Genomic DNA, 15,206 nt, shown 5'->3' with positions numbered 1-15,206 from the left:
TTTCTTTTTTTTTCTCTCAAACTGTGTTTGAGGCAAAAATTTCTCAGTCACAACTTGTGACTCTCCTTTTTCTAGTGAGATGTGGAGGAGAGTAAGAGAGTTTTGTCTACAGCGGTGGGGCTGATAGAAGAGAGAAGAGAAGAGAAAAGAAGAGAAGAGAAGAGAAGAGAAGAGAAGAGAAGAGAAGAGAAGAGAAGAGAAGAGAAGAGAAGAGAAGAGAAGAGAAGAGAAGAGAAACAGAAAAAAAAAAGAGAAGATCACAGAATCACAGAAAAAAAAGAGAGAAAAGACAGGAAAAGAGAAGATCACAGAATCACAAAAAAAAAGAGAGAAAAGAAAGGAAAAGAGAAGATCACAGAATCACAGAAAAAAAAGAGAAAAGAGAAGATCACAGAATCACAGAAAAAAAAAGAGAGAAAAGAGAAGAAAGGAAAAGAGAAGAGAAGAAGAAGAGAAGAGAAGATCACAGAATCATAGAAAAAAAAAGAGAGAAAAGGAAAGAAAGGAAAAGAAAGGAAAAGAGAAGAGAAGATCACAGAATCACAGAAAAAAAAGAGAGAAAAGAGAAGAGAAGAGAAGAAGAAGAGAAGATCACAGAATCATAGAAAAAAAAAGAGAGAAAAGTAAAGAAAAGGAAAGAAAAGAGAAGATCACAGAATCACAGGAAAAAAAAGAGAAAAGAAAGGAAAACAGAAGAGAAGAAGAAGAGAAGAGAAGTGAAGATCACAGAATCATAGAAAAAAAAAAAAGAGAGAAGATCACAGAATCACACACACACACACACAAAGAGAGAAAAGAAAAGAAAGGAAAAGAGAATATCACAGAATCACAGAAAAAAAAAGAGAGATCACAGAATCACACAAAAAAAAAAGAGAGAAAAGAGAAGAAAGGATAAGAGAACATCACAAAATCACAGAAAAAAAAAAGAAGAGAAGATCACAGAATCACAGAAGAAATAAAAAAAGAGAGAAAAGAAAAGAAAGGAAAACAGAAGAGAAGAAGATGAGAAGATCACAGAATCATAGAAAAAAAAAAGAGAGAAAAGAAAAGAAAAGATCACAGAATCACAGAAAAAAAAAGAGAAAAGAAAGGAAAAGAGAAGAGAAGAAGAAAAGAAGTGAAGATCACAGAATCATTGAAAAAAAAAAAGAGAGAAGATCACAGAATCACACACACAAAAAAAAAAGAGAGAAAAGAAAAGAAAGGAAAAGAGAAGAGAAGATCACAGAATCACAGAAATAAAAGAGAGAAAAGAAAAGGAAAACAGAAGAGAAGAAGACGAGAAGAGAAGATCACAGAATCATAGAAAAAAAAAACGAGAAAAGAAAAGGAAAGAAAAGACAAGAAAAGAAAAGAAGAGAAAAGAAAGGAAAGGAAAAGAGAAGATATGATCACAAAACCACAGGAAAAAAAAAAAGAGAGAAAAGAAAGGAAAAGAGAAGAAGAAAAGAAGTGAAGATCACAGAATCATAGAAAAAAAAAGAGAGAAGATCACAGAATCACACACACACAAAAAAAAAAAGAGAGAGAGAAAAGAAAAGAAAGGAAAAGAGAAGATCACAGAATCACACAAAAAAAGAGAGAAAAGAAAAGAAAGGAAAAGAGAAGATCACAGAATCACACAAAAAAAGAGAGAAAAGAAAAGAAAGGAAAAGAGAAGAGAAAATCACAGAATCACAGAAAAAGAGAGAGAAGGGAAGAGAAGAGCAGGGAAGAGAAGAGAATCACAGAAAAAGAAAAGAGAGGAAAGAAAAGAAAGGAAAAGAGAAGAAGAGAAAAGAAGATCACAGAATCACAGAAAAAAAAAGAGAAGATCACAGAATCACAGGGAAAAAAAAAGACAGAAAATCACAGAATCACAGAAAAAAAAGAGAGAAAAGATCACAGAATCATAGAAAAAAAGAGAGAAAAGAAAAGGAAAAGAAAGGAAAAGAAAGGAAAAGAAAAGAAAGGAAAAGAAAGGAAAAGAAAAGAGAAGAGAAGAGAAGATCACAGAATCATAGAAAAAAAAGAGAGAAGATCACAGAGTCACACACAAAAAAAAAAAAGAAAAGAAAAGAAAGGAAAAGAAGATCACAGAATCACAGAAAAAAAAGAGAAAAGAGAAGATCACAGAATCACAGAAAAAAAAAAATGAGAAAAGAAAGGAAAAGAGAAGAAGAGAAGAAGAGGGAAAATCACAGAATCATAGAAAAAAAGAGAGAAAAGAAAAGAAAAGAAGGGAAAAGAGAAGAGAAAATCACAGAATCACAGAAAAAAAAAAGAGAGAAAAGAAAAGAAAGGAAAAGAGAAGAAGAGAAGTGAAGATCACAGAATCATAGAAAAAAAAAGAGAGAAGATCACAGAATCACACACAAACAAAAAAAAGAGAGAAAAGAAAAGAAAGGAAAAGAGAAGATCACAAAATTACAGAAAAAAAAGAGAGAAGATCACAGAATCACAGAAAAAAAAAAGAGAGAAAAGAGAAGAGAAGATCACAGAATCACAGAAAAAAAGAGAGAGGAGATCACAGAATCACACACAAAAAAAAAAAAGAGAGGAGAGGAGAGGAGAAGAGAGGAGAGGAGAGCTTAATAATGTATTATTTATTTAAAAAAATTAAATGCCAGAATTCTGGCTAAAAAGAGTATTTTTTTCCCATGTCTTCATTTTAATAGCCGCTGTCTGTTCTCCATACCAATTGCTGAATCACAGAATCACCAAATGTCTGGGTTTAGAAGGAACCTTGAAAGATCGTCTAGTCCAATCCCCCTGCCTTAGCAGCAATGCCTTGATTAGGTCACACAGGAACACGTCTAAGCAGGTTTTGAATGTCTCCAGAGAAGGAGACCCCACAATCTCTCTGGGCAGCCCATTCCAGTGTTCTGTTACCTCACCATGAAGCAATTTTTTCTCATTTTTTTGTGGAACATCCTGTGTTCCAGCATGCACCCATTACCCCTTGTCCTATCACTGGATGTCACTGAGAAGAGCCTGGCTCCATCCTCCTGATGCACACCCTTTGCATATTTATAAATGTTAATGAGGCCACCTCTCAGTCTCCTCCAAGCTAAAAGACACAGCTCCCTCAGCCTTTCCTCATAAGGGAGATGCTCCAGTCCCTTCATCATGTTGTGGCTCTGCGCTGGACTCTCTCAAGCAGTTTCCTGTCCTTCTTGAATGGAGGGGCCCAGAACTGGACACAATACTCCAGATGCGGTCTCATCAGGGCAGAGTAGAGGGGGAGGAGAACCTCTTTTGACCTACTAACCACGTCCCTTCTTGTATACCCCAGGATGCCATTGGTCTTCTTGCAGTGCTGGCTCATGGTCACCCTGCTGTCCACCAGGACCCCCAGGTCCCTTTCCTCCACTAGATACAGTCTTCCAACTAGACTCACTCTGTCCCACGGACCACAGCTCTCTGGCTTCTTTCCTCCAGCTGGTTCACAGTCCACCTCACTACTCGATTGTCCAGACCATGCATCCTCAGTTTAGCTGCAAGGATACTTTGGTGTCAGATGTTCTATTAAAATCAAGATAGACCACATCCACTGCTTTACCATCATCTATCCATCTGGTTACGTCTTCATAAAAGGCCACCAGGATGGTCAAGCATGACTTCCCCTTGGTGAAGCCATGTTGACTGTCCCTAATGACCCTCTTATCCTTGATATGCCTAGAGGCAGTGCCAAGAATTAAGTTTTTCCATCAAAGGATGGAGGTGAGGCTGATCAATCTGTAGTCACCCAGGTCCTCTTTCTTGCCCTTTCTGAAGACTGGAGTGACATTTGTTTTCTTCCAGTCCTCAGGCCCCTACAAGAGGTCGCACATCTAGCCAGACAGGTCTTGAATTTCTCCATAGGAGGAGACTCCAAAACCTCTCTGGGCAGCCTGTTCCAGTGTTTCATCACCCCTACCATAAGGAAGTTCTTCTGCATGTTACTATGGAACTTTCTATGTTCCTATGTTTTAGGCCATTACTCCTCGTGCTATCGCTACACACCATCAAGATGAGCCTGGCCTCATCCATTTGCCTCCCACCTCCCTTGAGATCATAGAATCATTGAAAAGGTTGAAAAGGACCTCAAGTTCATCCAGTTTTAATCCATCTGCTATGTGCAGGGTCGCCAGCCACTGGACCAGGCTGCCCAGAACCACATCCAGCCTGGCCTTGAATGCCTCCAGGGATGCCTTCCGCCATCCATTCCCCCTTGTCCTATCACTTCAATTATCAATAATCTCTCTATATATCATTGCTTCTATAAAATACTTTACAAGAAGACAGAGTTTTCACAGAGATTAGTCCTGAGATATGTTTGCTATTTTTGATATTCAATTTGAGACTATTTGAAGAGTTTCAGAGAAAACCATCTATCACTTTCTAAGAAATGTGTTCTCTTCAGTTGCCCCCCTAACCTTTTATATCTAGAATTACTCAGGAAAAAGTCATTTGAACTTTTTCAGGAATGGATACCTACAAAAAGGATCTACTCATATTAACAGTCCTAGGTAAGGGAATGTAGCTCTGTTGTTGTTGGTTCCTTAGACATACATATTCACACAAATAGCTTTCCTATAGGAGAAGAAAATCACATATGCAACATAGCCTAAAAGACAAAGAAACTAAGAGGAGATTGTGTGGTTCACACTCCCAACTTGCCATCTTTGCTGAAAGGGTTCACAGTGCAGCTAAAGAAGGGAAGAAAAACTCAAGGATATACTATCTGTGGCTGCAGCAACTATTTGATGTGTTGATCTGTGTTTACTAGAAACCACACAGTGGACACATTCGTTTTGCTGAGGTCAGTGTCCGGCCATTTGAGATTCAAGGGTTTTTTTACTATTGCTGACTTGGTTCTGGGATAGATGGGTGACCTAGAATAGAATGGCTCTGCCTTATGTTAACAAATCTTTGAAAGACAGACACCACATGCCTGCATTTCCACTCATTTAGAAGTAATTCCTTACTATGAGTATTTGCATTCACCGTGGCACTTTTTTATGATAACAGAGGTTTCACAGAAGATTAAAGATTTTCTATCTGGATATGTTTAGGGAGACAGTTGCTGAGTAAAAGTAAAAATACATTAGGAAAAAAAGAAAAAAGCTTTTTTTTTTTTAAAGTTACTTTCCAGTAATGAAAGGAAACAATTTCTCCATAACTACACAAGCTTTTGTTATGAAGGAGCAGTGAGTCTTTTCACTTCTATTTGCTAGGCAACAATTAAATAAACAGAAATAAATCCTACTGAATTCTTGTGAAACAGCCTTAAAATAGATTAAGCACAAGTGAAATCCTTAGAATATGTTATGAAGGAGTAAAAGTGGAGGGTGAAAACTAAGGACTTAATAAGCTGTTCTTAGAACTTGATAAGGTGAAACTGACAGCAGTCTGTACCACCTTAGCAAGTTAAAGGAAAAAGATGGTTTTTTTCCTTCAGCTCAGACTCCTTCAAATATACATGCTGCAGAAAATGGGACTTGTTAACCTTATAACACTGACATTTTAAAAGTAGAGACAATTATAAGCAAGGTGAACAAATCCTACCAAGCAAATTGGTTCAAGTGGAATACTTATATGGTGTTTTTCTTTTCTTTCTTTTTTTCTTTTTTTTCTTTTTTTCTTTTTTCTTTTTTTAAGAGCTAAATATGTGCTAGACAACTTTAATGAGGCAGTGCAAACAGGAATTATCTCAAAAGACATTCACATAGAGATAACAGTATCCAATTTCTGTTTGGTTCAGAATTTCACTCACAGCAGCAAGCACTTATCCTATTTAATTAAAAGAAACATTCATACAAGGAACAGGAGGTTCCTGAATATGAATTTAAATATAGCATCCTAGGAAAGCAGTTAAGAGTAAGAATGGATTGAAGTTCTAAATGAAATTATTTGCAACCTCTACATTTCAGAAGGCTCAATAGCTACACAGATATAATAAAATTTGAACTCAGGGTATTAGATCTCAGCTAAGGAAACAGTTTAGATGAGTTGATAGACTGACAGTGCCTGCAAATAACAATTTTAACTTATTTATACTGGTGTTGTTGCCGAAGCCTTCAGCAGCATCTTTGGTGTGTGATTCCTACCACTATAACATATCACGCAGAGCCTTTTTTTAAAACACCAGCTGAGTAAGTATCAATAATGCTGAAGCAAGGTATGGTTCTCCTCTATAATAGTTCAGTAGATTTGCTCCATTGGTATTCAGTGAGATTGGGTCACTTCAGTACTAGTTCTTCAGAGCTATTTAGACGATGTCAACTAAAGTTAAGCTGTAGTTTCAATTTATTATTTATTTCCAAGAACATCAAGATCAAGAAGATAGTTGAGTTATCAAGAGCAAATAATTCCTGAGTAACCTCATTGCCTTTCACCAGACATCTACTAATTGTGATGACTGGTAACATGGATGAGGGGAGAGCTGTAGGTGTTGCTTTTTCTTGTCTTTTGCAAGGTCTTTGAGACTGAATGTGTATAAGTCTATGGGGCCAGATGGCGTGCATCCCAGGGTTCTGAAGGAACTGGCTGACGTGGTTGCTGAGCCACACTCCATCATATTTGAAAAGTCATCGCTGTTGTGAGGTCCCGGATGACTGGAGGAAGGGTCACGTCACTCCCATTTACAAGAAAGGGAGCAAGGAGGACCTGGGGAACTACAGGCCAGTGAGATCACCTCTGTGCCTGGGAAGATCATGGAACAGATCATCCTGGATGATATGCTTGGTCACATGAGGAATGAGCGTGTGATCTGAGACAGCCAGCATGGCTTCACCAGGGGAAGGTCATGCTTAACCAATCTGGTGGCCTTCTACAATGGAGTGATGGCAACTGATGTCATTTATCTGGACTTGAGCAAGGCCTTTGATGTGGTCCCCCACCACATCCTTATCTCCAAATTGGAGAGATGTGGTTTTGATGGACCACTCGATGGATAAGAAATTGGTTGAAAGGCCGCAGACAGAGGGTGGTCATAAATGGCTCTCCGTCCAGGTGGAGGCTGATAACGAGCAGTGTCCCCCAGGGATCTGTCTTGGGACTGGTGCTCTTTAACATCTTTATCAATGACATTGATGACAGAATCGAATGCACCCTCAGCAAGTTTGCTGATGACACCAAGCTGAGTGGTGCAGTTGACAAGGTGGAAGGAAGGGATGCCATTCAGAGGGACCTCAACAGGCTTGAGCCCGGGTGGGCCCAGGTGAACCTGATGAGGTTCAACACGGCAAAGTGCAAGGTTTTGCACTTGGGCTGGAGAAATCCCAGGCATCCACACAGACTGGAAGGAGCGGACCTTGAGAGCAGCCCTGTGGAGAAGGACTTGGGGGTCCTGATGGATGAAAAGCTTAACATGAGCCAGCAGTGTGCCCTTGCAGCTCAGAAAGCAAATGGTATCCTGGGTTCCATCAGAAGAGGAGTGGCCAGCAGGGACAGGGAGGTGATTGTCCCCTTCTACTCTGCTCTTGTGAGGCCCCATCTGGAGTACTGTGTCCAGGCTTGGAACCCCCAGTACAAGAAAGACAGAGAGCTGTTGGAGAGGTTCCAGAGGAGAGCTGGAAGGAGGAGATCATCAAAGATGATCAAGGGACTGGAGCACCTCCCTTATGAAGACAGGCTGAGGGAGCTGGGCTTGTTCAGCCTGGAGAAAAGAAGGCTGCAGGGTGACCTCATTGCAGCCTTTCAGTACCTAAAGGGAGCCTACAAACAGGAGGGGAGTCAACTCTTTGAAACGGTAGATAACAGCAGGACAAGGGGAAATGGTTTTAAGTTGAGGGAGGGGAGATTCTTTACACGGAGAGTGGTGAGGTGCTGGCACAGGCTGCCCAGAGAGGTTGTGGATGCCCTGGAGGTGTTCAAGGCCAGCCTGGGCAGCCTGGTCTAATATTAAATGTGGAGGTTGGTGGCCCTGCATGTGGGTTGGAGATCCATGATCCCTGAAGTCCCTTCCAACCCTTTCTGTGATTCTGCGATTCTGTGATTCTGTGTTTTCTCATTCCAGTCTTATAGCCAAATTAGAGAGATACAAACTGGAAAAGCAATAGTGTTGATAATTGGCTGGACATCCTGGCTCTAAGGTTTATCACCAGAGTTAGTAGCACAAAGTGCAGCTCGTTTCTACTGACTAGTGCCACTCCTCAGGGAGCAACACTGGGACCAATATTATTTAGTGTTTTTATTAATGTCCTGGATGATAGGATAGAAAGCAAGTTTGAACATTACATCAAACTGGAAGAAAGAGGAAATTCACTGGGAGGCAAGGAACTCAGTAGCTGCAGAAATTGTCTGAATGAAACCTAATGAACTTCAACAAAAATGCAAAGCCCTGCACTGAGAAAGTCCAGCTCACTGCAAGGGCTTAGCAAATAGTCAGCAAACTGACTGGGGAGCAGTTCTGCTAAAAAAGGTTTTTAGATAAACTCAACATGAGCTAACAGCATGCCCCTGAAGGCCAAGAGCATTCAGAACTTTGTTAGGAGAAGCGCAAATAGGAGAGTGAGCCTTCACCTTTGTTTAGCACTTGTTACTCTGTATTTGGTGTGCTCTGCAGTTGTAGTCTCCCCAGAACAAGAATGTCATGACATGCTGAAACAACCAGCGCAGGACAACCAGGACAATCAAGAGGCTGGAGCATTGGGCGTATGAGGACAATCTGAGAGAGCTGGATTTGCTCGGCCTAGAGAGAAGATAGGTCAAGAGAAATCCTGCAGTCTACAGGTATTTAATGGCAGGGGGTATGGGAGGCAGAATCACAGTTTTCTTAAAGATGCACAGGAGAAAGATGAGAAGCATCAGTAACAAGTTGGAACACTGAAAATTCTGTTTAGGTACAAGGAAATGAGTGGCCAGATACTGGAATGGGGGCCCAGAGAAGCTGAGGGAGCTCCAGCCTTGTAGTTACTACAAGGAATTAGTTACTACTGGAATTATCATCATATCCTCTTCAGTTTACTACCTGATGATGTGGTATTTACCTTCTAATTACTGGTTCCTCACTGCATTAAGTATGAAGGACTATCAACAAATTGTAAGAATGAGGGATTCTAACATGAAAAGATTTAGAGATGCTCCCAGAATACCACAAGAACTTCATAGGAGACCTGAGAATTCCACATATAGTCTCGGAACCTTTTTTCTTGGAACTTTAGGAAGTAGACATAATTTTATAAAGGTAAAGCAAAGATGCTGGGATGCAATTCCAGTACGTACTTCTGAAAAAAACACAACTCTCTCAAATTACCCTAGAAGAAGTAATTTGGTGGCAGATGGTTGTAGGTGACAGTGTGTAACAAGTCCTATGGTAGAGTGTTAGACAGTGGAGAATAAAAGTAATGCATAAGCAAAGTGTAAGAAGTGCCATATGATACTTCAAATGTGGAATCTCTGCCTATCACGTTTTATAAAGTCAATTTCCAAAGTTCAGCCCCAGTTTAAACATCATGTGCTGATTCGACCAACTAATCAAAGGTGACAGGTACTGAGTGTAACTATTTTAAAACAAAACTTGTTTTTTTCGTGTTTTTTGATTCTACCTTTCAAAAAGATGAAGTGGACCGAACCAGAGGAACGTTTAGCACCATGCATAAGGCCAGCTCACTTCCACTGCATACGATAATGCAAAATACTCTTTAAAATTTAATACAATAACCTTTCAGCTATTAACTAGCAATGATAAATTTTTTGAGTGCATTACCTGGAATACGTTGCCCCCACCCTCTGATTCCCACAATAAATTAAACACTGCATCTGTTTAAATTATATGTGTGTGGGGAGAAAGTTCTAAATCAGCAAGGCGTGACTGTATTGCAAAGTTAAACGGGTAGGTACTTCTCATCTAAAAGTTTTATGGGCTTGTGAAAATTAGGTAATATGTCAGAACAGTTAGGAGGGGATGGGGAATCCTATTTGCAGTTCTCCTTCAGCAGGCTTACTTCTCAGGCTGACCTGTTAATAAAGGCAACCTGTAGACCATGGAGTGAATTACTGAAGCAGAGCAAGGTGTAATGACCTGATGCAGCATTAATATCAATGCTGAATTACATTTTATTTAGACCAAGAAGTAATATAGAAAAGGATACTTTCAGGGGTGATGAAATGGGGAGTGGAACACTGTATGGAAGGAGTGGGCCTGGGAGCACCGGTTCATGCTTGGTTATACATGAGCCAGCAGTGTGCCCAGGTGGATGAAGGCCAATGGCATCCTGGCTTGTATCAGGAACAGTGTTGCCAAAAGGAGCAGGGAAGTGAGCATCTCTCTGTACTCAGCCCAAGTGAGGCCTCACCTTGAGTACTGTGTTCGGTCTTGGGCCCCTCACTACAAGAAAGAATTTGAGGCCCTGGAGCATGTCCAGAAAAGGGCAGTGAAGCTGTGAGGGGTCTGGGGCACAAGTCTTATGGGGAGTGGCTGAGGGCACTGAGATTGCCTAGACTGGAGAAAAGGGTGCTCAGGAGTGACCTTATCATTCTCTAAAACTACCTGAAGGGAGGTTACGGGGAGGTGGGAGTTGGCTTCTTCTCACATGTAACTAACAATAAGACTGCCAGGAAAGATTCAGGTTGGATGTCAGGAAGTACTTCTTCTCCAAGAGTGGTGAGGTGTTGGAACGGGCTGACCAGGGATGTCGTGGAGTCACTGATCCTGGAGGTGTTCAAGAAATATTCAGATGTACTGAGGGACATGGTCTAGTGGGAAATACTGGTGATAGGTGGACATTTGTACTGGATGATCTTAGAGGTATAAATTTAAGACTAGTCTAAAGACTTTGTTTGCTGTACTGTTCAGCATTAAACTTATATAAGATTCTGCCCATGTACAAATAGGAATTTGCTCCAGACTTCTGTAAAAATATTTTCAGCTCTAAGCAAGCAAGATAGCAGAAGAGCTATGGGATAAAGATATGAAATGGTGCACAAAGCAGCAAAAGCTATAAAATCCTAGTTAATATACATGAGAAAATAATTAGTATGCATTGAAGCCTTGGGAAGAAAGCAGATGCACAAGCAATTTACTGTAGATAAATGCACTGTGCTGCTGCTGAATGTAAAATGCAGAAGACAATTTTTTTCTTATTCTTCGTCATACTTGATGATCTTGCAGTGGTTTGCAATGGTAATGAAGTAGCGAATTCCTGGAAATTAATGTTTTACCCAGCCTATTTAATCCCATTTCCAGCATGTGACTGTATGGATTGCAATCAAGTGTCCCCATTGTCTAGGAGTTGTGACTGCTCTATACTGAGAAAAAAATCTCCACACAAGTTTTGGGGAGAGTGTGATTTTGTTCTAAAGACCAAGTAGCCACCCCAACAATCATCTTGGTGTTTGATTTTGCTATAGATACTCACAATATCTGGTGACAAATATAATCTTTCCCACTTCTTGAGTGTAACTATTGAATCTATAACCAGAAAGTAGCTAAACCATAGTAGATTACTTCCACTCCGGAATTTAAAATAAACTATATCTCAAACAGAAGTAAGATTTGGCTTGTTTCAAGATTTGAAACACAATAATCTGTTGGGTGCTGTACTTTTGGGAAATTTTAAAAATAGGCACACTTGCAAAGATGAGATTTATGACATAATAAAATGCTCAAAAACTGTTTAACAATGACTTTCCTGATACTTAGTGTAAAAGGATCTCTACGCTTTGAAACTGGTGAGGGACAGTAATGAAAAAGTAAATTTAGGGCCAGACTAAAGTAGTTGTTGCACTTGGCAATTACAGTGATTGTTTTTATTCTGTTTGCAAGTACTTATATTTGAACCTGAAGGCGTCGTCCAGCATTTTATACACCAATAGCTCAGCTTTACATCATCACAACTGATGGCAGTGTGCTCGAAGAAAGGTACAAGCCAACAGAGCTAGAGGGTTTCTGTTTAGAAGGAAATTAATAAAATGTACCCCTTTGTATATATCTGATCACATTTCTAATTTCTTAGAAGTCCTGTCAAGAGAAACAGTAACAATACTGGAATAGAGAATATTGTCCTTTGAAAAGCTTTACCAGAAACCACCCACAGTCCCTCTCAAAACTAGTCCCTAAATCTAATTATTTGACTTGCCAAAAGCATCCTTTTCTCCACAATAGTCCAAACCTTCCTTTGGTCTCTCCATGGCATTAAGCAAACATTACAATCCCATTTAGAATTCTGTTTTTCCTAGAAGCACATTTCTGGCTACTACTGAGCTAGACAGGATAAGAAGTACTAGTAGCCACACGTTCATCAACCACCTTTTAGATTACACTTCCTCCAAGAAGAGCGTGTTTCTTAAATTATGCATCATGTCTGAGAGATGAAAATTGAAACAAAGCTCGGCAGGACTCATCAGTTCTCAGCAAGGACTAAATAGCATAGTGAGCTATTTTGAATGCTCGTTTGAGGGTGTTTTTTTTTTTAAAGTATACATATAGATACCTTTAATTAACATATTCTACTGTTCCATCACGAGTAACTAAAGGCAAATTGCAGCTGTCAAAATCAGAGAACAAAAAGTCTTTGTGAAATATTGATATATTGAGATTTGTCACTAGCACACAACATATTACATCTTTCATATCTTTCAGATATTTCAGAACAAATTGTACTATATAGGACCTAGCTCCAGTGCCATTTTTTGTATTCCTGCAAATACAGTCCCGCTACTCTAGCATACAAATCTATGGTATCTTGAAATAAAAAGAAAAAAGGAGAAAGAGGAAGAGCTGCCCCATGGTCCTTCTGCATGTATTGCAAAGAAGAATTTGCAATTTTGATTTGAGATAGTGCAAGAGGCACTGGAAGGAAAGCTTATTAGCACTCCAAGCATTATCTACTTTGTATTTTCCCTTTAAAAAAAAAAAAAAATCTACTTCAAATTGTCAATGGAACCAAAAGATATACAGCACACATACTATAAATGCTTATCTTCATTGCCAGCATTCATTTGTCATTGTGTATATTTTGAAATGGATGGTGCCTATTCTCCATCATTTCTTTTTTTCCAGTTTTACAATTACAGTTATATTCTTCAAACACCTCACGAGACTGAGAAGAGGAAAATATTATTTGGTGGAGATGCTCAACTTGACTTTGCTGTAAGGACAAAGGATATCCCTTCTGATGTTTCATATCTCCTTCCTGGCATTTGGTGCTTGGTTTCCTGAGGAGCATGGCTGTTTTTGTTTGCTTGTTTGTTTGTTTGTTTCAACTGAACACTGCTACTTCAAAGCAAAATACACTGGGTTCAATTCAGATCAGCACTTTAGCTTACAGTAGCTTGAGAGTTGCTTGCCCTACAGATGTCAAGGATGGAGGTTGCATGCAAGAATGTCAATCTTCTTATTTCAGATGATTTGTTACAGATAGTTTTCTTCCCCGCAACAAAGTTCACGAAAGAAAATGCTAAGAAGTAGCCACAGATCATTTGGAGCAGGAAAATAATATTCTTTCCTTTGGCCCAGGATTGTAATCAATTTACATTGACCATGGAACCTATGCTTCACAGATGGAAGCTGCTCTAAAACCCACAAAGTCAAAAGAAATCTTCCCACCGACTTTAGTGGCTTTCAATCCAGCTCATACTCTACAGTACAACCTGTATTTCCTCTTCAGATCAATAAGACACCAAAGAAAATATTCAGTATGTAGTGTAATCTGTCCTGCTCCAACTCTGTAGCAGACAAATGGGATGTCCTTTATTGAAGCTTGCAATGAATAAATGAGACTTTCTGCAAGTTTTATATGTACATCAATGTTCATTACTTTTCAATTGATTTTCTAAGGTCTGAAATATTCTTCTACCTGTCTTTACTACATGCCCTTACTTAAGTTTCTTTGACTGCCATTCCTGGCTTTGATTCCAGGTTGAAAATTCCTTGTGCTTTTATGACTACAAGATAAAGTAGTGCTATCTGCAGTCTTCACTAAAGAGGGATGGGAAAGGGCATATGAAGGTGAATGCCTTAAAACTCATTAGCAGTTTATAGGCCAATAAATGAGTTTACTGAATTGAATATCTGTAGCAATGGGAATTTACAAATGAATATTACATAATATTAATAGAAAACATAGCTTGAATCCAATCTTAGTTCATTTCAGAAATCTCTTTTTAAGAATTATGTGCTGTTTCAATCAAAGAATGAAAATGTCAGCATTACACGACCCACATAAGTTGTTTAAATTATATTTAAATTTCAAAAGTAAACATTCAGGATGGCTATCTTAACAGACCAACATCTAGACATGAGAATTATTTATTTTGAAAGATAAACTAGCTCTCACATATTCATCCTCTCTCCTGTGGATATTAGTAAAGAAAATTATAGTTTTCCATATGAAGCATTTGAAACTTTCACAAGGTGTGCTGTAGCCTGCAGACTGATTAGTTAAGACAGTTATGAACAAACATGTGGTCCACACATCCATTCCTTCCACAAGCTGAATTTTTTTATAGACATCTTGCAAACTCTCCACTCTCCCTTCCTTGAGGTGATGAGAGTTCTCTTGAAGGAACCACATGCAAAACACCAGACTTCTTACTCAGCTGCTGCTCTGTACCCCACTTCCACTTGAATGTGACTAAGCTCAAATCTTTGCAACATGGAAGATCTGGTTTCATGCTGACTTGATGCCTTTACGTGTTTTAAGTAGGAGCCCTGCTGAAATCTGATGGCTGTGGGTTTTGTGCTGAGATTAGAGTTGCTGTGACATCTCAAATCCAAAGTGGCATGGGTGCTAAAATTATAGAACCATAGAATCATAGAATCATTAGTGTTGGAAAAGACCTTTAAGACCATCTAGTCCAACCAGCAGTCCATCACACCATGCCCACTGCCCATGTCCCTCAGTGCCACATCACGACTCTTGAACACCTCAAGGAATGGTGACTCCACCACCTCCCTGGGCAGCCTGTGCCACTGCTCTTTCTGAGAATAAATGTTTCCTAATACCAAACCCAAACCTCTCCTGGCACAACATGAGTCCGTTACCTCTCATTCCATTGCTGGTTACACAGGAGGACACACCCACCTCACTACGAGCTCTTATCAGGTAGTTGTAGAGAGCAATAAAGCCTCCCCTGAACATATGACCACTGCTTGAAGGGAATTGATGTTTTGGAAGCAAATGAGGATTTGAGTTGATCATAACATTATGTACTGGAAAAAAAAGGACAAACAAGAAAGGTTGAGCCAAAGCTGCTGGAAGCACCTGCAGAGACAAGAGATGCTGCTTAAATAGAATTTA

Source organism: Meleagris gallopavo, chromosome 1 (assembly GCF_905368555.1).
Source record: "Meleagris gallopavo chromosome 1, MGAL_WU_HG_1.1, whole genome shotgun sequence".
NCBI classification, from domain to species: domain Eukaryota; kingdom Metazoa; phylum Chordata; class Aves; order Galliformes; family Phasianidae; genus Meleagris; species Meleagris gallopavo.
Note: the sequence above shows the minus strand (reverse complement) of the source record.